Here is a 23,439-nt window from a genome sequence, read left to right on the forward strand (position 1 = left end):
GGCCCAACCCCCCCCCCCCCTACCTGTTACACTTGTGGTGGTAAATGTGAGCCCTCCAAAACCCACCACAAACCCATTGTACCCTCATCTAGGTGCCCCCCTTCACCCATAAGGGATATGGTAGTGGTGTACCATTGTGGGTAATGGGTTTTGGGGGCTCATCACCCACGGTAAGGGAGCTATGTACCTGGAAGCATTTTATGAAGTCCACTGCAAGCCTCCCAAATTTGTTAGCCTCCCAAATTTCTAATAACATTTCTACATCTGTCTGTTCATCCTGCCCAGGTACACTCCAATCACTATCCTTTTCCCCTTTACACATGGAATTTCTGTCCATAGGGATTCCAAGTTGTGCTTTGTGCCTGCCAGAATTCAAGTGCTTTGTGCCCCCTAAGGTGCCCGGTTGGTGTCCTGGCATGTCAGGGGGACCAGTGCACTACAAATGTTGGCTCCTCCCACGACCAAAGAGCTTGGATTTGGTCGTTTCTGAGATGGGCGTCCTCAGTTTCCATTATCGCCGAAAATCAGAAACGACCAAGTCTAAGGATGACCATCTCTAAGGTCGACCTAAATTCCCAGATTTGGGCATCCCTGACCGTATTATCGAAATGAAAGATGGGCGTCCATCTTGTTTCGATAATGCAGGTTTTCCTGCCCCTTCACGGGACGTCCTGCGAGGACGTCCTCAGAAAAACTTGGGCGCCCCTTTCGATTATGCCCCTCCACTGGACCAACTTATGACTGACAATGTCACATGGTATAAGTGGGTTGCGCCTACACATGAGTTCACCAATGCAGACCTTAAGCTTATATTTTATAATGGAATCTCGATGCCATCGTAGAATTGGAGCAAAGCGCACAGCATTTGGACACCTAGACTGTCAATTTATAGACCTGCTCCCAAAGAATCCTGTGCCGAAGGAATGGATCCTCAGGAACTTAGTCAAGATCGGGAGGCAGGGCTGGAGGTTGGGAGGCGGGGATAGGGCTGGGCAGACTTATACGGTCTGTGCCAGAGCCGGTGGTGGGAAGCGGGACTGGTGGTTGGGAGGCGGGGATAGTGCTGGACAGACTTGTACGGTCTGTGCCAGAGCCGGGGTTGGGAGGCAGGGCTGGGGAGGTGAGGATAGTGCTGGGCAGACTTATACGGTCTGTGCCTGTGCCAGAGCCGGTGGTTGGGAGGTGGGGCTGGTGGTTGGGAGGCGGGGATAGTGCGGGGCAGACTTATACGGTCTGTGCCCTGAAGAGCATAAGTATAAATCAAAGTAGGGTATACGCAAAAAGCAGCAAATATGAGTTATCTTGTTGGGCAGACTGGATGGACCGTGCAGGTCTTTTTCTGCCGTCATCTACTATGTTACTATGTAAAGTGCCTTTCACTCAAAGATCCATTATCTGGAAAATATCACTATCTCAGTGTTATGATCTATTACGTTTATGTTCTACAAACAACGTAAGACAATGATGATTGCAGCCACAGCAGATCAGCAGAGTTGCTCCTTTCCCATTCCCAATATCTCTTGCAGTGGTTACAGTGGTGTGCCAGCGGAAAAGGACCCAAAATACCCTTAAACAGAGAGTATGGAAAGCAAAGTCCAGGAGCGAGTCCATCATCAATAGACAGCTGCTGTCTTCAACAAGTTCAAGAGTGAAAGGAAGATTTAAAGAAAGAGAAGTTGCTTAAAAAGACTCGGTCACAAAGCAATTTTCCAAACACAGGACAAGAATGCTGTGTTTTGGACAAAAGACAATTTCTAAGTTAAGGACCAAAAGGCAAGATTCTTAAGTTTTCTGCTGAAAGAAGCTCTCTAGTGGGGATATTTAAATGCAAAACATTATGAAGGCCTCAGAATTGTGGATAGAATTCTGTGTGAGTGATTTGCCCAAGCCACAGGGGACGTGGGCCTGTGTCAGGGCTAATATTGAAAGAAAACACTGGATATTTTCATAGTGAAACACTACAACTGAAAGTGATTATTGGCTTCATAAGGTTGAGTCACCGTGGCATTTCCTTCTTCAGTGCTAATTTTCTAAAACAACCACAACAAAAAAAGATACCACATCAAGACCCGTGCCAGCCTCTACCTTCCCCAACAACTGCAATGGGGCAAAGGAAATGAGTTCTAAAAGGTTCCAGGTCAGTGACCTGGCAGAAAAATTATTGTTTCCTTTCTGAAAACAATCTGCCAATCTACATGAGGCTGTAGAGAAGTATGTGGAATATTTTGCTCATATGTTAATTGCAAAACAAGTTGACGATACAGATGAAATAGAATTGGTCTGCTAATGTTGACCACATAACACCCTTGTGTGCAGTGATGAGAGATCAGCATGTGGAATGAATAAAAGCACAGGAAAGCTGACTGTCTTGGAATGTTGTAATGTACTTAGCACACACGAATGCAAATCGTTGGTCACTAATATATATCCGACATACAAGAAAATAACAGTGACTAGTTTGATAAACATTTTGTGCACGGGACCCTTAATCGTTCCAGGCAAGTTAGGCTCCTGGAAAAATTTCAGACTTGCTGCTGCTGGACAGCTGTCCTACTCTGCCTCCTGAAACATTGGTGTGCCCTTCCACGGGACATAGTGGAAATGAAAACAGTAATGGAATTCAAAAATGCATGGGTTAAAGACAAAGGAATCCTGATTAGAAAGAATGGATCCAAAGAAGCTTAGCGGAGATTAGAAAGCAACACTACTAATTGGGAAGCAAAGCCCGTGCTTGGCAAGGCTTCTAAGGTCTCTGCCCTGATTGTAGCTGAATAGATTTGGATGGACTGGAGTGGAGCTTTTCAGGGGCTTCGACAACTTCAGAAATTTAGAACAAGGACAGTGCCAGGTAGACTTCTATGGCCTATGCCCTGAAAATGGCAAGGACAAATCAAGACCAGGTATCCATATGAAGAATCTCATCATAAGTACATAAGTATTGCCAACACTGGGACAGACCAAAGATCCATCAAGCCCAGTATCCTGTTTCCAGCAGTGGCCAATCCAGGTCATAAATACCTGCAAGATCCCTGAAAAGCTCAATACATTTTATGATGCTTATCCCAGAAATAAGCAGTGGATTTTCTCATCAATTTAATAATGGTCTATGGATTTTTCCTTTAGGAAGCCGTCCAGACCCTTTTTAAACCAAGCTAAGCTAACCGCTTTTACCACATTCTCTGGTAACGAATTCCAGAGTTTAATTACATGTTGAATGAAGAAAAATTTTCTCTAATTCATATTAAATTTACTACTTTGTAGCTTCATCGCATAAACTCATTACATATGGTATCTTGTTGGGCAGACTGGATGGACTGTACAAATCTTTATCTGCCGTCATCTTCTATGTTACTATGGTGGCACCATATGACTTGCCACTTATTGTCACCTAGTTGTACCTTTCTTAATAAAGGAGATACCTGTCACAAGAAATGCTGAAAGCACAAAGAATTCATACAGAAGCTTGTAAGCATTGAAGATCCCTATAGCTATGGAAACTTCAGAAAATCCTTCCTTATTAAGGATGCACTGTGGTGCATTGGAAGTGCTTGTGATGTTGTTATGAATGAGCTTGTAAGGAAAGCATGCCTACTCACCAACCTTCTAGCATGTTCCTGTGAAAGAAAGATGACACTAAGAACATGAGTAGCCATACTGGTCCATCTAGCCCAGTATCCTGTTTCCAACAGTGACCAAACCAGGTCAGAAGTACCTGGCAGAAACCCAAATTACATAAGTACATAAGTAATACCACACTGGGAAAAGACCAAGGGTCCATCGAGCCCAGCATCCTATCCACGACAGCGGCCAATCCAGGCCAAGGGCACCTGGCAAGCTTCCCAAACGTACAAACATTCTATACGTTATTCCCGGAATTGTGGATTTTTCCCAAGTCCATTTAGCAGTGGTTTATGGACTTGTCCTTTAGGAAACCGTCTAACCCCCTTTTAAACTCTGCCAAGCTATCCGCCTTCACCACGTTCTCCGGCAACGAATTCCAGAGTTTAATTATGCGTTGGGTGAAGAAAGATTTTCTCCGATTTGTTTTAAATTTACTACACTGTAGTTTCATCGCATGCCCCCTAGGCCTAGTATTTTTGGAAAGCGTGAACAGACGCTTCACATCCACCTGTTCCACTCCACTCATTATTTTATATACCTCTATCATGTCTCCCCTCAGCCATCTCTTCTCCAAGCCTTGGCAACACACCATGCTAACAATCCTAGGCAAGCAGTTGTTTCTCCATGTCTGTCTCAATAGCAGACTATGGACTTTTCCTCCAGGAATTTGACCAAACTTTTTTAAAACCCAGATACGCTAACCGCTTCTACTACATCCTCCGGCAAAGAGTTCTAGGGCTTAACTATTCCTTGACTGAAAAAATATTTCCAATTGGTCAGGATTATTGAGGGAAGGGTGAACACAAGTGAATATAATCAAAGGATAGGTAACATCATTCCAGACCTAATGTTGACCTTATTGCTGATTTGCGTTCCTGCAACTACCTGAAAGTGAATATTTCCAAAACAGGAGCTGTTTTCTCCCTTTTTTGTGGACCTGCTAGACTACCCTCCCTTCCCAAGATGCATGACATTCAGATCCCACTTAAGGATTCAATCAAACACTTAGGGGTTACTTTGGACAACTGCCTTACCTTCTCTGCTCACATTTCATCCTTGATACAGAAGTCCTTCTATACACTCAAACAAATACATCACCCACTCTTTACCTGGCATGACCTAGTTACTGGTTTGCTCCCTAATTATGTCATATCTTAACCACTCTGATTCCCTTCCTAAGGCGTCCTCCAATACAAGCTCCGCAGGCTACAAGTAGTTCAAAATATCACAGTCAAATTGATTTATGGTGCTAAAAAATATGAAGGTGTCTCCATCTTCCTTGTAAAGGAGCATTGACTTCTTATCATTTATAGGATAATGTACTCACGCTTGACCATCAAATTTTACAATCTAGAATTCCACTTTTGCTATACAGCTTTCTAATTCTAATTAATCATCTTTCTGACCTCATGTGCAACTTTCTTTAAATGAGTCACCTTATTTTTCTCACTCCTCTTACTCTCTTACCTATCTATGGGGGTCTTATACTAAGGCGCATTCATGTTTTTAGCATGTGCTAAAAATGGGTGTGCGCTAAATGTTAGAGACGCCAATGCAATCCTATGGGCGTCTCTAACATTTAGCACACGCCCAATTTTAGTAAAAGACCCCCTCTATGTTCCATCTTTGCTTATACCCTACGCTGTCTATTAAAATGTTCTATTATGCATTATGTTGACATTGTAAGTAGTATTTATTTATTTGTTATATTTATACTCTACATTTTCCCACCTATTAGTAGGCTCAATGTGGGTTACGTGGAGGGGCATAATCGAACGCAAACGCCTATCTCCATGGGCGTTTATCTCCGAGAACGGGTCCGTGAAGGGGCGCACCGAACCGTATTTTCGAAAAAAATAGACGTCCATGTTTTATTCGACAATTTGTGAGCTGGGCGTTTTTGTTTTTCAGCGATAATGGAAAATGAAAGCGCCCAGCTCAAAAATGAATAAATCCAAGGCATTTGTTCGTGGGAGGGGCCAGGATTCGTAGTGCACTGGTCCCCCTCACATGCCAGGACACCAACCGGGCACCCTAGGGGGCACTTTTACAAAAACAAAAAAAAAAGGTAAAAGAGCTCCCAGGTGCATAGCACCCTTCCCTTGTGTGTTGAGCCCCCCCAAATCCCCCTCAAAACCCACTGCCCACAAGTCTACACCATTACTATAGCCCTAAGGGGTGAAGGGGGGCACCTACATGTGGGTACAGTGGGTTTGGGGGGGTTGGACAACTAAGCATTAAGCAGCACAATTGTAACAAGTAGGGGGGGATGGGCCTGGGTCCACCTGCCTGAAGTCCACTGCACCCCCTAACAACTGCTCCAGGGACCTGCATACTGCTGCCAGGGAGGTGGGTATGACATTTGAGGGTGAAAATAAAAAGTTGTGAAACATCATTTTTTTTGTGCTGGGAGGGGGTTAGTGACCACTGGGGGAGTCAGGGGAGGTCATCCCCGATTCCCTCTGGTGGTAATCTGGTCATTTAGGGCACTTTTTGGGGCCTTATTCGTGAAAAAACAGGGTCCAGGAAAAGTGCCCTAAATTCTAGCTACAAACGCATACTTTTTTTCCATTATCGGCGAAAGGCGCCCATCTCTGTTCGGGTGATAACCACGCCCCAGTCCCGCCTTCACCACGCCTCCGACACGCCCCCGTCAACTTTGTACGCTTCCGCGATGGAGTGCAGTTGAATACGTTCAAGTTCGCTTTCAATTATACCGCATTTTTCGTTTTTGTGAGATAAACGTCCATCTCCCGATTTAGGTCGGAACTTGGGCGTTTTTCTCGTTCGATTATAAGCAGGATAGTACCAGAAAGGCATTACAGACTCTGGTGTAAACAAATACAAAGTGATGTTGTGGTAAGATAAAGAATAAACAGAACAGTGAAGATTCAAGAAGACGACGCTTCTATTATAAATACTATAAAATCAAGTTTATTGAACATAAAACAAAATTATAAAAATTAAAATTTAAAATAAGGAGGTGGGTGAGTCAGACTCGACACAGCTGTGTTTCGGCCTATCAGGCCTGCATCAGGAGTCTTTTCACCATATGGATGCTCACTTCTTATATTTACATCAAATAATGCAGCAATCTTTATTTTCGTCTTTCAAAGATGATGCAAATATTTGTATCGAAGCGTCTGTTCGAGCAACTTTCCAAATTCCTCTCATAAAACATGTATCACTGAACGTGAACCCGACGCTGATATTATCCACATTCATTTCTCCCGAAATTGTTTCAGTAGGTGTGTGATGTGGTCTGGCTGGCGTGCTTGACATAGTAATCTGATAGCAGTGTTTTGGAGAGTTTGGAGTTTCTTTAATGAAGTACATGGTAGTCCGGTGTAAATAATATTGCCATAGTCTTGACGGGACATAAAGAATGAAAGAATGAGAGAATGAAAATCACTACGGTCATACGGGTGACAAATGGTCATGTAACGTACACGTATTTTTATGATATTCTAATACACTTATGTCGCTCAAGAATTTTGCTGAATGAAAAGAACTGTCTCAATCCAAAAGCTAAAATTCCAGAAGGCTATAAATAGTTTTAAATCCTTTATTATGGCAAAATACAGTACAAATGATATGCACTGAACTGTAAACATCTTACAACCACAAATTATATAGGTGTGGTATCTATACCAGCACATTTTGGGCTAATTATGGTCTTCTGCTTTGCTTCCTGCCTGAACATCAGGAACTTTTGACAATATTAGCAAGAGTAGTTCTATTAATGCTCTGTTATTTACTTGACTTTAAAGGTCGATAATTTATCCTGTAGCCTTGATAGTCAACGTTTAGTTCCTGCAGTTTCTCCTCCCCTGAAATGCTTGTGTAATCTGTCACTTGCCATAGATTCGCACTCTATAGAGCAGAGGTTCTCAACACAGTTCTCACGACACATCAGGCTTTCAGGATACCCACAATGAATATGCATGAGATAGATTTGCATCCAATGAGGATAATGCATGCAGATTTCTCTTATACCGGTTCATTGAAGAAAGACTAAGGAAGCTAGGGCTTTTCAGCTTGGAAAAGAGATGGCTGAGGGGAGACATGATAGAGGCATATAAAATAATGAGTGGAGTGGAACAGGTGGATGTGAAGCGTCTGTTCACGCTTTCCAAAAATACTAGGACTAGGGGGCATGCGATGAAACTACAGTGTAGTAAATTTAAAACAAATCGGAGAAAATCTTTCTTCACCCAACGCGTAATTAAACTCTGGAATTCGTTGCCGGAGAACGTGGTGAAGGCGGATAGCTTGGCAGAGTTTAAAAAGGGGTTAGATGCCCAAAGTGCGGCGCACCAGGAGTACTTTTGGGGCATATGTTTTGGCGTTGTCCCAAGATAGTGAAATTTTGGAAAGCCCTATTAAAGACCGTTTCTATCATGTGGGGTGACGGATGGAGATATGACATACATTTGCTATTTGGGAGCCCCAGATTGGCTCTTCCAACGCCAGCAGGATTTCGGGGATTTGTGATTCGTGCAACCATGATAGCAAAAAAAGTAATACTTGCCGAATGGATTACAAATAAAACACCAGCAATCTCACAATGGAGGTGCCAAATGATTTGCTTAATGAGATTTGAGAGGAGAGTGGTGGACTACACTTCCAGCTTTAAGGAGGTGGACTATTGCAAGATATGGACTCCATTCTGGTTGACGTTGCCTGCAATGGCAAAGGGACCCATATTAAATATGTAAATCTGTAAACAAGTGCATAGTAAACAAGGATGTATAGAACAATATACCACTGGAGTGGGAGGTTAAGAAGGGAGGGGGAGGGAAGTAGGAGAGGAAGGGGGTGGGAGGGGAATGTAAGTTTAAAGGAGGGTGAGCCCCAATTATGTTCTACCAGAGTACTTGGTGATAATTTGAAACAGAAGTATAACACAAGTGTAACGTGAAGTAGTAAGATGGATATATAGAATAAGTATGGGTTAGAGCTGGATACGGGAAGGGGAAGGGTGGGTGAGGGGGAGGGAGAAAATGTAAAAACGTAAAGTGATAAAAATAAAAAATAAAAAGGGGTTAGACGGTTTCCTAAAGGACAAGTCCATAAACCGCTACTAAATGGACTTGGGAAAAATCCACAATTCCAGGAATACCATGTAGAGAATGCTTGTACGTTTGGGAAGCTTGCCAGGTGCCCTTGGCCTGGATTGGCCGCTGTCGTGGACAGGATACTGGGCTTGATGGACCCTTGGTCTTTTCCCAGTGTGGCATTACTTATGTACTTATGTACTTATTCTGGCTATCCTGAAAACCTGACTAGCTGTGGTGCTCATTTTCCAAGCAGACGGACATCTCAAAATGCCTTAAACGTCTTTCTGCTAACTGGATATGTCACACTGCAGTTTGTCCAAATATCAAGGGGGCATGTTGTGAGTGGGACTAGGGAAAGCCCAAAAGTTGGATGTCCCTTGACAAGTTTGGGCACATGCCCAATTTATGCATGCAGTTTAATAAGCCAATTGATGCAAATAATTGTGTGCTAACAAGTCAGGGGTGTTCACTAAAGATGCGGACAATATTATAGACTTCAAGGGATCTGCACCTAATTTAGTTATAAGGATTTATGCAAGGTTTCAGCGTGGATCCCAGCGCTATTCATTATTCGATAAACAGTACCTTTTATAGAATAGCATTCCTTTTTTTTCAACACCCAAATTTGGGTCACACTTATAGTATCTGGCCCTATATCCAGGTATTTTCCCAGTCCCTAACAGACTCACAGACTAAGTTTTGTACCTAGGGCAATGAAGGGGTTAAGTGACTTGCACAGAGTCACAAGGAGCTGCAGTGGGACTCAAATCCAGCCAGGATCTCAGCTCACTGTACTAATCATTAAGCTACTCTCTACAAATAGTGTTAAAGAATTAGATTTTTGAGTATGAAACTGAAACACAACTTATCTTGCATTCCAGTGATAAATCTGATAATTATTTGTCGTGTCTGTCCAATAGTCTTGAAATCAACAGCAAAAATCTGAGTTCTAGCTTAGCCACAACAAATGCCCCAATATGCAGGGCAGCAGAACACCTTTTGGTTGGGGGTTCCAAAGAAACCAACCTCAACCCCTGCCCCCTCTTACACCCTAGAAGCTAACTCCACGTGTTTCATTTTATGCAGGGTACTGCTTACCTGTCTTCATTAATGATTCGCGATGTTCCTGCTAGGACCCTAATCTCCCAAGATGAAAATCTGTGTGAAGGTTCCTTCAATGTCTCTTGTTCATCTCAACTCTACTGTCTTTATCTTCTTCCACCTTGCTCCCACTCCGTGGAGCTCTTAGCCATCCTCTGTTCAGACCGAATCCTAAAACAAGACATTCAAAGTAGCCTTGAAGGCATTTCTTTGAGTCTTCTTTCAAGGGAGGATCAGCTGGGATGTCTCTGAGGTGAGTGGGTTGGCTCAAGTAGCTGCTTTGTCATTTAATATCTCTGTGTTCTAACTGTCCTATCCCTGTCCTATTGGCAATGGGAGCTCTTTCTCTCTCTAGAAGATTTGTAAACCACTTTGTTACCTGGAAAGATGGACTAGCTAGCGAAATAAACACAAGCATCAAAACTTGGCTGGGCCTTGAGTGTCCTAGCCTAGCTCATCCTGCTGCCTACGCCAGTGTAAATGACAAATCTATTGGTATCAGCAGAAAGAGAGGCACCGTAAAACCAGCAGTGCCCTTCCCTGTGTCAAAATGTGCTCCATCTGAAAGTCTTTTTATGCCAGGGGTTTAGGACCAACGCTTTGATCACATATCTAGATCTGCACAGCACAATGGAAAAACAAAACTGCAAGGTCTCATTCTCCTGCAATGACTTTCCTAAGGGATTTGCTGAGTCTCAGAATAAGTCACATATCACCTGCCAGAAACTATGGCAATGTTTCCATCTACAGAGAACATTCTTTCATTCCCAGCATAACTCTTCCAATCAATTCTGTTGTTCCTGGACTGTTCATTTGACTATTTTCACAAGGAAGCAGCAAATTCTCCTGTTTGTACTGCACTGCTTCCGTTATTGAGGGCTTTGCAACATCTGTGGGAGTCTGGAACTGAGGTAATATTCAGGCATCCAGAAATTTCCCTTCAGACACACCTAAAGCCTCAGAAGCTGGCAAGCATGCAATATGCTTCTAAAGAATAATTAAAGCAAAAAGCCGCATTAGAAAATCCTTTAACTTTTCCAATAAAAATATTGACTTTCTATTTTACATTTGAGATGTCACTTTAATCTCGGACTGGGGAAAATCCAGGTTCATGATGAATCTTTGGAAGTGCTCCTGACAGCTGCAGTGGGTTGACAGCCTGGGAACTTGAAGAGTGTAATTTGGAAAGTTTAAGAGACAAAAGGCTGCAAGGAACTGAACACACTGAGGTTGAGAGAGGTGTGTTTTTCACAACACACTGAAGTTCAGAAAAGTGCCCTTCTGAGGTCCACCTCTGCACAAATCTAAGTTTTGATATCTATTTTACTTTATAGCTTTTTTTATATAGAGAGACACATGGAATTTAAACATTTTAGAACAGAGAGCCTGTTCAAAAATACGAATGGCTGGAAGGAACAAACACAACACACATTTTACATTTTAGAGGCATTTTTGGGAAAAAAAAAAAAGAACCTCCATCAGTTCATATGTCCACACCTACAAGTGCAGGTTTTCAATTTGCAAATAATACACATATAGGATTTCTATTTTGCAAACCTACACATGTATCCCGAGCATAGAATTCACACAGGAAGTAGCTGCACCTTCCTATAATCCCCCTCTCCCGATCCCACCATCACCTCCAATGCCAACGTTCCCCACATCTTGAATCCCCTCCCATGCCAAAGTTCCCCTGATCCCACATCAAAGAACTCCCACTCCTCCCCCTCATCAGGCAAGGAAAAGATATTTAAAACACAAAACAATAAAAACCGTAAGTAAAAATAAGTCAAACAAAATTTCAGGTCTCATTCTGACCCAGGCATAAATTGTACTCTCTCATCATCAGCCTCTTTGAAGTTGAATTTTTAAGCTTAATTTTCGTTTGACCTTTCTTCAGCTCATCCAGGTCTAGTTAATCTGCTCAGTATACTTATAATCGGAGAACTCATCCCTAAGGTCCTTATCTGTTTTTTTTAATTGATGAATTGTGTTCTGATTTCGGTTTAAATCTATGTAATAAAACATGTTAGGTTTCTCCTAATGGCTCTTCACTCCTCATTTGTTCTGTGATAGAGTGAACATGACAAATCCTGTGTAACTACACTTTACTGCTGTTCCATTAATTTAACTGCATTATTCAGCTCTTTCCCAAAGATAAATAATCTTTTCTAACTCTGCACATGTTTTAAGTCAGTTTTCGCAGCTGATTATCTTCATTGCTGTCTCTTAGCTTTGAGTATTTTAATGTAAAACGCTCAACTCTGCGTCAATATAAGCAGTAAAACAAGTACAATAAAGAAAGAATAAAATAATAGAGAGTGAATGGTGCTCTGGACTCAGCACTGCCCCTTCCTCTTGAGGCTCTGCCCTTCCTAAGAGACTTCCCTGGCAGGAATTTAAGCTGAGCCGCATACTTCAGAGCAGGGGCGTAGCCATGGGAGGGCCCGGGCCCAGCCAATTTCGGGTCAGGCCCGCCCAGCAGCAAAGTTCCTGACGGCGATTCTACTCGCAGGCTCCGCTCGCAGTCGCAGCGATTCCCACACGCTGCCTGCCAGTCCCGGCTGCCGCTCAATCTCCTTGCGCTAACCTGGAAGTCTCTCCTCTGCAGGAGAGACTTCCGGGTTAGCGCTTAGTAGCGCAAGGAGATTGTTGAGCGGCAGCCGGCAGGCAGCATGTGGGAATCGCTGCGACTGCGAGCGGAGCCTGCGAGTAGAGTCGCCATCAGGAACTCTGCTGCTGGGCGGGCCTGCAAGGAGGGTGAGATGCTGCAGCTGCATGGGGGGGAGGGATGATGGGGGAAAGATGTCGCATGGGGGAGGGAAGACGGGGGACACAGCAGCTGCACAGGGGGAAGGGAAGATGGAAAGAAAGATGCTGCACAGGGGGGAGGGAAGATGGAAAGATGAGGCTTGGTTGGTGGGTGAGGGAGATGCACGGGGAAAAAGGGAGAGATGCAGCGGAGGGGTGAGGAAGGGAGAAGTCTTGGCTGTGTATGAGGTGGAGGGGAGGGACACATGCTGCATACAGAGGGGATAGGTGGGGAAGGGGAGAAATGGTGGGTATAGTGGTGGAGGGACGGCGGAGCAGAGAAATTTTGTGCCCACCCACTTTGGGCTCAGGCTCACCCAAAACTGGCTGTCTGGCTACGCCACTGTTCCAGAGTGCTCTCATTGACGCATACATACACACATACATGTACATATACAAACATATATTCACAGACGAGATATACACACACAGATACACATACAAACATACACAGAGATACATATACAAATATACATTCACAGAGAGATGCAGACACACCCCCCACATAGAAACACAGAAACATGATGGCAGATAAAGGCCAAATGGCCCATCCTCAGTAACAACTAACTCTTCCTTTCCTAAGGGGTCCCTCATGCCTGTCCTACTCTTTCTTAAATTCTGATACAGTCCACAACCTCCACCGGGAGGCCATTCCACACATCCACCACCAAACATACGTACATATACATAAACATACACAAATTTACACACAGATACAAAAACAGTCACACATATACATACACAAACATACACTCACAGAGAGATATATAAACACATACATACATACATACAAACATACACACACATAAACATATATTCACAGAGCTACAATACCAAACACACATACACACACACACATAAAAACATACACACACATATACATGCACAAACATACATTCATGGAGAGAGAGATATACACACAGAGATACATATAAACACATACATACACATACATATATTCACAGAGATACATACACACACAAACATACACTCATGGAGAGATATCTATACACATACATACACACACGTTATGGGAGAGAGGTTATGGGCAGGATATCCTTTTACAGAGCCCTTTGTTGGAAGAATTGCAGACACCTTTGTGCTTAATAACTCAGATTTAGATAATTTTATGGACTAGGTTCTCACACTGGATAAACGGGTCTCCCAAAACGCCTAGGTATATATTTCGCAGACTTAGGGGCCCTTTTACAAAGCTGTGGTAAGTAGTAATGCCTGCATAGCGCAGCAAGAAATGGCATAGCGCGGGGTGTGCCGAGGCATCCCGTGGTAATTTCAAGATATGCACACGCTACCCACATGCTAAAAAATAAAATGTATTTTCTGGAGCAGCGGTGTGTCTGGGGGGTGGAGAGTGAGCGTGTTATGTGTTACATTGCTGTGTGTTAACCGATTAGCGTCTGCTTAATGCGCGAGCCCTTACTGCCCACTTAATAGGTGGTGGTAAGAGCTCAGGCACTAATCTGTTGTAATGGCCACTCATTAATGCAAAATTGGAGTGGTGCATGCGTTTTTGGACATTGCTCCTTAAAAAGGATAAAAATCAGAGTCGGTTCAGAGGGTGGCTATTAAAATGGTTGAGTGTCTTCCTCAGAAAGCGTATGGAGACATATCATATATCTCCTTTTCTGCCTCTCTTCCAGGTATACATGTTTAAGGCATTTAAATACCACCTAATCGATATTCGACACAATATAACTGTCCAGAAACGGCAACTGGCCGCTAACTGGTTATCTCCACTGAAAATTAGTGGTTAGTACATAAGTGAAAACCAGCTATTTGGGGGGAAGATTTGTTCCAGAGGCGGAATCAACACTCGGCCAGTTAAATGCCAAAATCCAGCACTTAGTATAAATGAGACCACATAAAACATACTTTTATTTTTATGCAGTAGCACATGACCGGTTAATTATTGAATATCGACTTAACCAGCTATACATTAGCCGGTTCCACAAAACGCAGGATATTCAAGGCTGAAGCCCGGTATGACCCGGCATTGAACATCCAGGAATAACACTAGCAGCGGTCAGAACAATGCTCACCATCGCCAGCTAAATATTTATCCCCACCATGACATAAATGCATAGGAATCAAGCTTCTTTCAATGGCAAGGAAGCTGTGGAACAAGGATTTATAGAATTAGGGCAAAAGGGTCCCTTCATCAGATCAAAGCAATGAGTAGAATTAGAAAAAGTACAGAGAAGGGTGACGGAAATGATAAAGGGGATAGGACGACTTCCCTATGAGGGAAGGCTGAAGCGGATAAGGGGCTCTTCAGCTTGGAGAAAAGACGGCTGAGGGGAGACAAGATACAGGTCTATAAAATAATGACTGGAGTGAAACGGGTAGATGTGAATTGCTGGTTTACTCTTTCCAAAAATGCTAGGACTAGGAGGCATTCAATGAAGATACTAAGTAGTAAATTTAAAACAAATCGGAGAAAATATTGCTTCACTCAAGGTTTAATTAAACTCTGGAATGTGGTAATAGCAGTTAGCTTAGCAGGGTTTAAAAAGGTTTGGATAATTTCCTAAAAGCAAAGTCCATAAGCCATTATTAAGAAGGACTTGGGGAAAATCCACTGCTTATCTCTAGGATAAGCATCATAAAATGTATTGTTCTGTTTTGGGATCTTGCCAGGTACTTGTAACCTGGATTGACCACTGTTGGAAACAGGATGGACCTTCGGTCTGTCCCAGTATGGCAACACTTATGTACCTATGAGAGAGAACGGGAAGAAAAGGACAACAAGACAATGACTGCCTCCATTCATCTCTGGTCTTTTAACCTACATCAGCTAATATAAGTGTGGACCGATAACACTTATGCTAGCTGTGGTTCATGATTCATCTGGTTTTTGCTCCACCAAGAAATGCAAACTCATCAGCTATGCAACGATCTGAGGATAACAACACTTCTGGCCAAGTAACACAACACTGCGCTGTTTCCTAGAATTACAAGGCCATTAAGAGTGGATTTATGTTAGTGTTGTTGCTCTTTGCTTGTTACGCTATAATGAACACCATCAATCTATTCCCTGGAGAGGGCCTGGAACAGCAACAAACAAACAGCCCACAATATTTACAGCTGAGTATTTGTCAAATGTATTGAAGACAGATGAACAGGCTGAAACCGCTTGCCGTTTGAGGTCTACAGAGATTGTGAAACATGAGCTCACAACATTTTATGTCAGTCCCAAAATAATCACAACACTTTTTATATTTGGAAAGCCCTTTACGGTTTTAACTCTTTCTGTAATTCAGGCTTCTGAAGACGGGACTGGTGGGTGGTCTTCATAGTTCATGGAGCTCCTCAATGGAAACTCTCGTAAGCTCTGTCATCGTTAAGAAGGTCCTGTTATTAAGCTGCGAGGTGCGTTCAGACGTCCTGCGTTAAGTTCTGGGTTAGTGTGTGCACAACACAGGCTAAATAATTATTTTTATTAGCACAGAGAAGTGTGTCTAGGGGGTGGAGAGTGGGCGTCTCTGCGCTAATCAACACAAGGGCTCACGCACTAATCTATTTTAATGGCAACAGTAGCCCACGGCCATTAATATAAAAATTCAAAAAATCAGCCATTTTAATGCTGCAGTAAAAATGGCTTTAGCGTGCGGGAAAGACCCAGGTACGGGCGTGCAACAGGGGTGTAGCCAGATTTTGAGGTGGGAGGGTGCCAGAGCCCAAAGAGAGGGGCCACATTTTGGTCCCACTCCCCTCCACCCCCCACCCACCCACCCACTGCCGCTGCTGCTACACATACCTTGGCTGCAACCCATGCCAGCTGAAGCACTGCCTTATGTCATGTCCTGCATGCTCGTTGTAATGAAATTGAGAATGCGCACGTGCTCGGTTTCACTAAAACGCACATGCCGGATGTGAGGGGAAGAGAGAGCAAGGCAGGAAATGCGGCAGCACCGGAGACCAGCACTGGAAAAAAAAACGCTTCAGCTGGCAGAGGTTCAGGACCCCTGCCAGCCAAACCAGGGGCACAGATCTAGTTTTGGAGGGGCTCAGGCCCCCCCGACCCCCTGTAGGTGCACCACTGGCGTGCAAAGGACACTTTTTAGTCCTGCTTTGTAAAAGGGATCCTTAGTGAGTAGTTGCTATAGAAATGTTAAGCATTAACACTAGTAGTAGCAAAACAGTAAGATAGTTCTTCAGTTGACGTAATGAACCAGTACCGACTTCAATTTTCTCCAGTACCATTATTATTTACTAGTAAAAAAGGCCCGTTTCTGGCTGAAATGAAACGGGCGCTAGCAAGGTTTTGCGCGGAGTGTGTATGTTTGAGAGAGTGACTGTGTGAGAGTGAGAATGTGCAAGTGTGTGTGTGTGACAGAGTGGGTGTGAGTGTGTGTGTGAGAGAGCGTGTGTGTATGTGAGAATGAGTGTGTGCGAGTGCTTATGAGAGACAGTGAGTGTCCTTCCCTGTTCCCCCTGTCAGGTGTCAGGACTGGGGGGACTGTGGACAGTCATGAAGGCAGCCCCTACCAAAATAATGAAAGCAAGACCATTTGTATAATAATCACTGCATTCCAGAGAACAAAATGGAGCAAGTTCCCACATGCTATCTTTTGCTTTCTGTATTCAGTAGCTGATAGGCTTGCTAGACTTACCTAAGTGGCTGCAGCTGCAATACACTGAAAAGAAAGCAAGGAAACCTATGAGACTAGATACGGCCGTCCCCTTGGCCTCTGATGCTCCTCCCTTCTTCTATTTGACTTCCCTCTGATAGGTCCATCATTCGGTGTGACGCTCCTCCCTTTTCCTGTTTCAGTTCCCTTTGATAGGTCAGAGCGGTACAGCTGTGACACTCCTCCCTTCTCTGATAGGTCAGGGCGGGGCAGAGATGTAGTGTGCTTAAAAATGGTTACAGAGCTTCGAACATACGAACTGTTGAAGCCTCAGAGTGTGCTTTAGAACGTTGAGGGTGCTTTTTATGTGCAGACTAGTAAAAAAGCCCCGTTTCTGATGCAAATGAAACGGGGGCTAGCAATGTTTTCTTCTGTGTGCATGTGGGAGTGTGTGTGTCCCTGCCCTCTGGCCTCTCTCCCCTCCCCTCCTCTGAGTCCTTCACTGTTACAGAGCCAGCGATTTGATTTCGTGCTCTGCTGTTTTCCTTCACTGACTGTGTTACAGAGAGGGCGGGGCAGACACTCATAGGGAAACCGGATATCTCGCCCCCTTCACACTTCCGGCTGGAGGCTTCATAGAACGTTGGTGTTGCCTTTTATATAGAGAGATGGGGCGTGGCTGAGACTGAGGGTGAGTAGCCCGAATAGCCCAGCCTACCAGGAGGACAGGAGTTCAGGACAGATGGAGTGAGCTTCAGAACGTCTGAGGGGGGATTTTATTTATATAGATTTTATTTATTTTTTTATCTAGTAGGATTTATTTACCGCCTTTTTGAAAGAATTCATTTTACGAAGCCGCGTAGGTACCTATGCGCACCCAACGTGCGTCAATTTGGAGATACTGCCTGGCTATCGCGTGGCCCGGGCGGTAATTTCAGTTTTTACATGTGTCCACTACGCGCGCCAGAAACCAGACTGTAAACATCATTCTATGCGTGTAGACCATTACCGCCCGGTTAACGAGTGAGACCTTACTGCTAAGTCGATGGGTGTCGGTAAGGTCTCAGGCCCAAAATGGGCATGCGCCAATTTTTATTTTGCCGCATGTTGTCCATGTTCAGTCCAAAAACAAAAGGCCATTTTGCAGGTGCACTGAAAAACGGGCCTACGTGCGTCCAATACATGTGTCTACACCAGTGCAGGCCATTTTTCAGCACACCGTAGTAAAAGGACTCCTAAAGGTTATAAAAAGAGAGGGAAATATACAGTATATGCAATTCTGGAAAAATTATTATTATTAGTAGTAGTAGTAGCAGCATTTATATACCACATTTTCCCACCAATTTGCAGGCTCATATCCAGGAATGTACTTATCCGAATTAAGCTGGGCATAGAATCCAGTTTTCTAGATTGAGTCCTGTCTGGCTCAGACCTATCAAAACCATTTTAAGTCTTATACTAGATTCCGATCATGTCTTGTTCACGTGTGCACACAGTCAAAGGAAACATGGAACAATCTCAAGCGATGGTCAGGAAGCATTGGGCTTCCCGCAAATGAATTTTTCAATTAGCTTTAAATCTATATGTTTCTGGGAACTGCTCTAAACATGTTTTCATGTTTACCTCTTTTGCTTTCTTGGATGAATGCCGTTTTATTTCTATTTCAAATGATTAAACTCTTTTAGCTGCATATACAGTGTTTAATCTGAGCTCAATTACAGCTTTATTACCCCACAGAAAACATCATCTTAAAGTAATTAAATACTCTGCTAAACCATTAGTTTCTTCCTCGATGTCACATACTGTAAGGATTAAGCTGATATCGGATAATATCATGCTTTGGTGAGAACATTTCATTTTAGTAAATTATCACTTTAATCCATATTTAATTGCAAAAGTAGGGCACAGATGGCTATGCAAAACAGCTGCGCAGATATGTGCCTGATTGATTTGTGAGAATAATTTATTCTACTGAGCCTTAAAGCCACGGTTCAATTCTTACCCCGGGGTTTGGGCTCAGACCCAAAGCTCCCATTGCAATATTCTAGTACGGAGTGAGGCAGGGTTTCTGTACCTTGGAACTGTCCTTCATTATGAAAAGTGAAACTCAAATATGGTCTAATTTATGAGATCCATTTCGTAGGTTGGCCTGGGACCATCGGGTGTCGTGTCACGGTGCTCACAAATGCAAGATGACTTGTTACAGTCCTTAAGCAATTTCATTCAATCATCTTTAAGAACCTGATCCTTCCCGTACCCCGTTTCTTTTTCCTCATTTCCCCTGTCTGTAGAGGAGGTGATGATGCCAATAATGTAACAGAAAATGAACCATGGCATCTGGGTAAGAAATATCCTTCCAAGAATCACAGTGGCCATCTATACGTCTCCAGGTCATTGACAGCATTGAATTTCACTTCTTATAAGAAGCCTTAAATGTTTAGAGATAGCTTAAGATCTGAATTCCTTAATTATCCTAGATTACTCTTATCTGCAGTTATCTTTGAGGACTCTGTTCTATTGGTATCGTTTGCATAGCTACAAGAATTAATATTGCCCTGGAAGGCAGACAAAAGGCTATTCTTTTCTTTGATCAGATTGTTCACTCTTCTCACTGTAGCCATCACAAGGGGTTATTCAGAGGGTGCTTCAGGATATCTTTATTTGCAAGTTGTTCATGTCACACAGCACTGTCCAGTTGTAAATAAATATTTTCTTTTACCACAAAAGGACTGGATCAATGTTCTGCAAATCGATTCATGTTGCAACTTTATCTTACCACAACATCACTTTGTATTTGTTCATACCGGAACTGGCAAACGCCTCTCCGGTACTATGTAAGCCACATTGAGCCCGCAAATAGGTGGGAAAATGTGGGATACAAATGTAACAAATAAAATAAATAAATACTCGAAAAAAAAAAGATGCAAGTGGGGGGACTTTTTTCCTTATCATTGTAAGGAAAGCTGAGAGGCAGACAGAGAGAGTCTAAATGAATAATAATTAGTTGTAAACAAGTTCTGTATTTAGAAATGTGGGAAACAGATACCACACAACCAGTTGAGCCGTGCATTTCTCTCATTCAGGGGCCCTTTTACTAAGGCGCATAGGCGCCAATGCATATCTAATGTGCATCAAATTGGAACTACCCCGTGCCCCGGGCGGTCATTCCATTTTTGATGTTATCAATAGAAATAAAACAAAATAAAACATGGAAAAGAAAATTTTTGATGTGCAGCCAAAACACGCACTTACCCGGCAGTAATAGGCAGTGTACACGCGCTGACGGTTACCTTCCGGTTAATGTGTGAGACCTTACCGCTAAGTCAATGGGTGACGGTAAGGTCTCAGGCCAAAAATGGATGCACACTCGTTTTAATTTTGCCACACGTCCAGCCACATAAAAAGAAGGCCTTTTTTGCAGGCTCGCTGAAAAATGGACCTGCATGCAGGGGCGTATCTGGACTTCTGCAGGAGGGGGGGCTAGAGTCAGAGTGAGGGGGCATATTTTAGCGCCCCCCCCCCCCCGGTGCTGTCAACCCCTTCAAACATTTTCTGAAAATATTCCTCTGTATTAATGTACGTGCCTCCTTGAATTTAGAAACTGGGGACCTCAATCGTTACCACAGGTGGCTGTTCCAGACAGAGGAAGATCCTCCACTGCTCCCAACAGTTCAGAATTCCTAACACAGCTTGATAAATGTCCCCCTTAATTGGGAAATCACTCTGTGCATCCATCAGTGAAAGAAGCTTTTCTAATGTTACTCCCAAGTCTCATACCATCTCCTTCTGTTTCAGAACTTCCTTTCCACTGGTAAATGTTTGCAATTTGTGAAGCATCTGATTACAACTTCAATATCCCCCACCTCACCTCTCCTATAGTGGATACATATTCAGATCCCTAAATTTCACTGCACGGGACTTATGGGGAAAGGTAGGGAGGTATATGCACTGTTTCCTAATACAAATGCTCATCTTCTCTCAAACAAAACTTCAAAGACAATGGTGGGAAGGGCTGAGCTGGTGTCAGGGCTTAGCTCCCCGGCAGCTGTGTTTATGCATATTGATTAACTTGTTCAGCCTTGCCCTTGGAGCACAGATTACTCAGTGTTAAAGTAAATTAGCTGTAACATAACCAACTTTTCTTCTTTCTGCACGTTAAGGAAAGATGAAAACATTGTTTTACAATGTAAGAAACACTTGACTTAACCTACGAAAAAAATGTACGGTTTATGACGTTGCTGTTAAACGTTTCGGAAATCAGAGTAAACTGATATCACTAGAGAGTCGGGGTTTCTGGAGGCTTTGTAATGCTAGCAAGGTGAGATCTAACCTTTCAAGACGTGGAGGTGGGGGTTCAATTTTAGCCAGAGAAAATGCACACAATATCTATTTAACATGTATCTGGCAGTCAAAGGGTTACATGCTAAATACTTTAAGTATCTCTCTGCAGTTATTTCTTAGGTGCATCCATCTGAACCCAGATCCTCATTGTTTATAAACAAAGGATTAGCAACCCTGACTACCAGCCTCATATATCTGACAAAGTGGGCTTTGCCTCAATAATACAGCTAATCTGTAACGTGCCACCTGCTTCTGTCAATAAAGTGTTCTTGCATCACTTTACAGATGATAATTCAAAGTATGTATGGTGCTTGCTTATAAACTCATGTTCTACTTCCAAATGAGCTAGCGTATCTCTCTGGTTCGTATGTTCGACATTCTCTGTTTCCAATGGAGGTTTTTTTTAAGACTAATGAGGAGCTCATGCACTGTCCACACCGGGAAACATTCCTGTAATTAGTGGATATAGGCATTCAATTATTCACCGTTTAAGGAAACCGAGAATGTTGAGCATCTGAAGTCTTTTTCCTCCATTAATACCTAACATACGAACCAGAGAGATATACTTGCTCACTTTACAGATGCAATGTGTAATCAAAGTTCTCATTATTGTGGCTTTATTCTACAACTAATAAAAAAGGCCCGTTTCTGACACAAATGAAACGGGCGCTAGCAAGGTTTTCCTCGGCTCCCCTGCAGCCACCCATGTCTAGCGACCCTCCTCTCCCCCTGCGCCCACTGCAGCCACCCATGTCCAGTGACCCTCCTCTCTCCCCTGCCCCCCCTCCAGCCACCATGTCCAGCAACCCTCTTCTGGACATGGTTCAGCTGTGAGGCATGTTTCCCCCCCCCCCCCCCCCCCCGTGTTCTGAAGTTGACATCATAATGGCTATGGTGATGTCAGCCTGATCTATGGAGCCTAGCAGACCAACTCGGAATGAGCCACAGTCCTAGGCAAGTCAGAACATTGGAGGTGAGAATTATTATATAGCATAATGTGCAAAGTATCGATCAAAAATGGCTTCCTCATGATTTAACCAGGAAATATGAGGGCACGTTTAAAAAGACTAATGGAAAGACTACTGGGGTAAATTTTAACATAATAGTAAGAATATAAGATTGGCCATAGTGGGTCAGATCAATGGTCCATCTAGCCCAGTATCCTGCTTCCAGCAGTGGCCAATCCAGGTCCGCTTACAGAAACCCAAATAGTAGCAACATTCTAGAACCCCAAAGAGCAACAAAATTCTGCAATCCCAGAGAGTAGCAAGATTCCATAATCCCCAAGAGTAACAAGATTCCATAATCCCCAAGAGTAACAAGATTCTAGAATCCCAAAGACTAACAATATTCCATGCTACCAATCCCAGGGCAATCAGTGGCTTCCCCATGTTTGTGTCAACAGCAGGCTATGGACTTTTCCTCCAGGAACTTGACCAGCCTTTTTTTTTTTTTTTAAACCCAGATACACTAACTGCTGTTATCACATCCTTTGGCAACGAGTTCCAGAGCTTAACTATTCTTTGTGTGAAAAAATATTTCCTCATATTTGTTTTAGAAGTATTTTCATGCAACTTCTTTGAGTGTCCCCTAGGCTTTGTACTTTTTGAAAGCGCGAAAAATTGATTCACTTCTACTCGTTCTACACCACTCAGGAGTTTGTAGACCTCAATCATATTTACCCTCAGCTTTCTCTTTTCCAAGCTGAAGAGTCCTGACCTCTTAAGCCTTTCCTCATATGGCAGGAGTTCCATCCCCTTTATCATTTTGGTCAATCATTTTAAAACTTTTCAAATTCTGATGTATCTTTTTTGAGATGTAGAGGGGCATAATCGAATGGCGCCGGCCAAATAGATGGCCAGCCATCTTCGGGGCCGGCTCCACAGAGGGGGTGGAGCCAACCGTATTTTCAA

The 23,439-nt window shown here is 43.3% G+C and overlaps 1 protein-coding gene across 3 annotated transcripts in view; it reads right to left on the reverse strand.

The window, feature by feature from the left end:
* Positions 1-23,439, reverse strand: part of SEMA3D (semaphorin 3D) — a 259,118-nt gene that overhangs the window by 163,356 nt on the left and 72,323 nt on the right. Inside the window, exon 1 of one of the 3 annotated variants that reach the window (XM_030216330.1) lies at positions 9,780-10,084. The exons of the other annotated variants lie outside the window; for them this stretch is intronic. The gene's annotated coding sequence lies outside the window, so the exon portion shown is untranslated. Of the gene's footprint in view, positions 1-9,779; positions 10,085-23,439 lie in introns of those variants that run through there. 3 annotated transcript variants of the gene reach the window in all.

Source organism: Microcaecilia unicolor, chromosome 10, assembly GCF_901765095.1.
Source record: "Microcaecilia unicolor chromosome 10, aMicUni1.1, whole genome shotgun sequence".
NCBI lineage: Eukaryota > Metazoa > Chordata > Amphibia > Gymnophiona > Siphonopidae > Microcaecilia > Microcaecilia unicolor.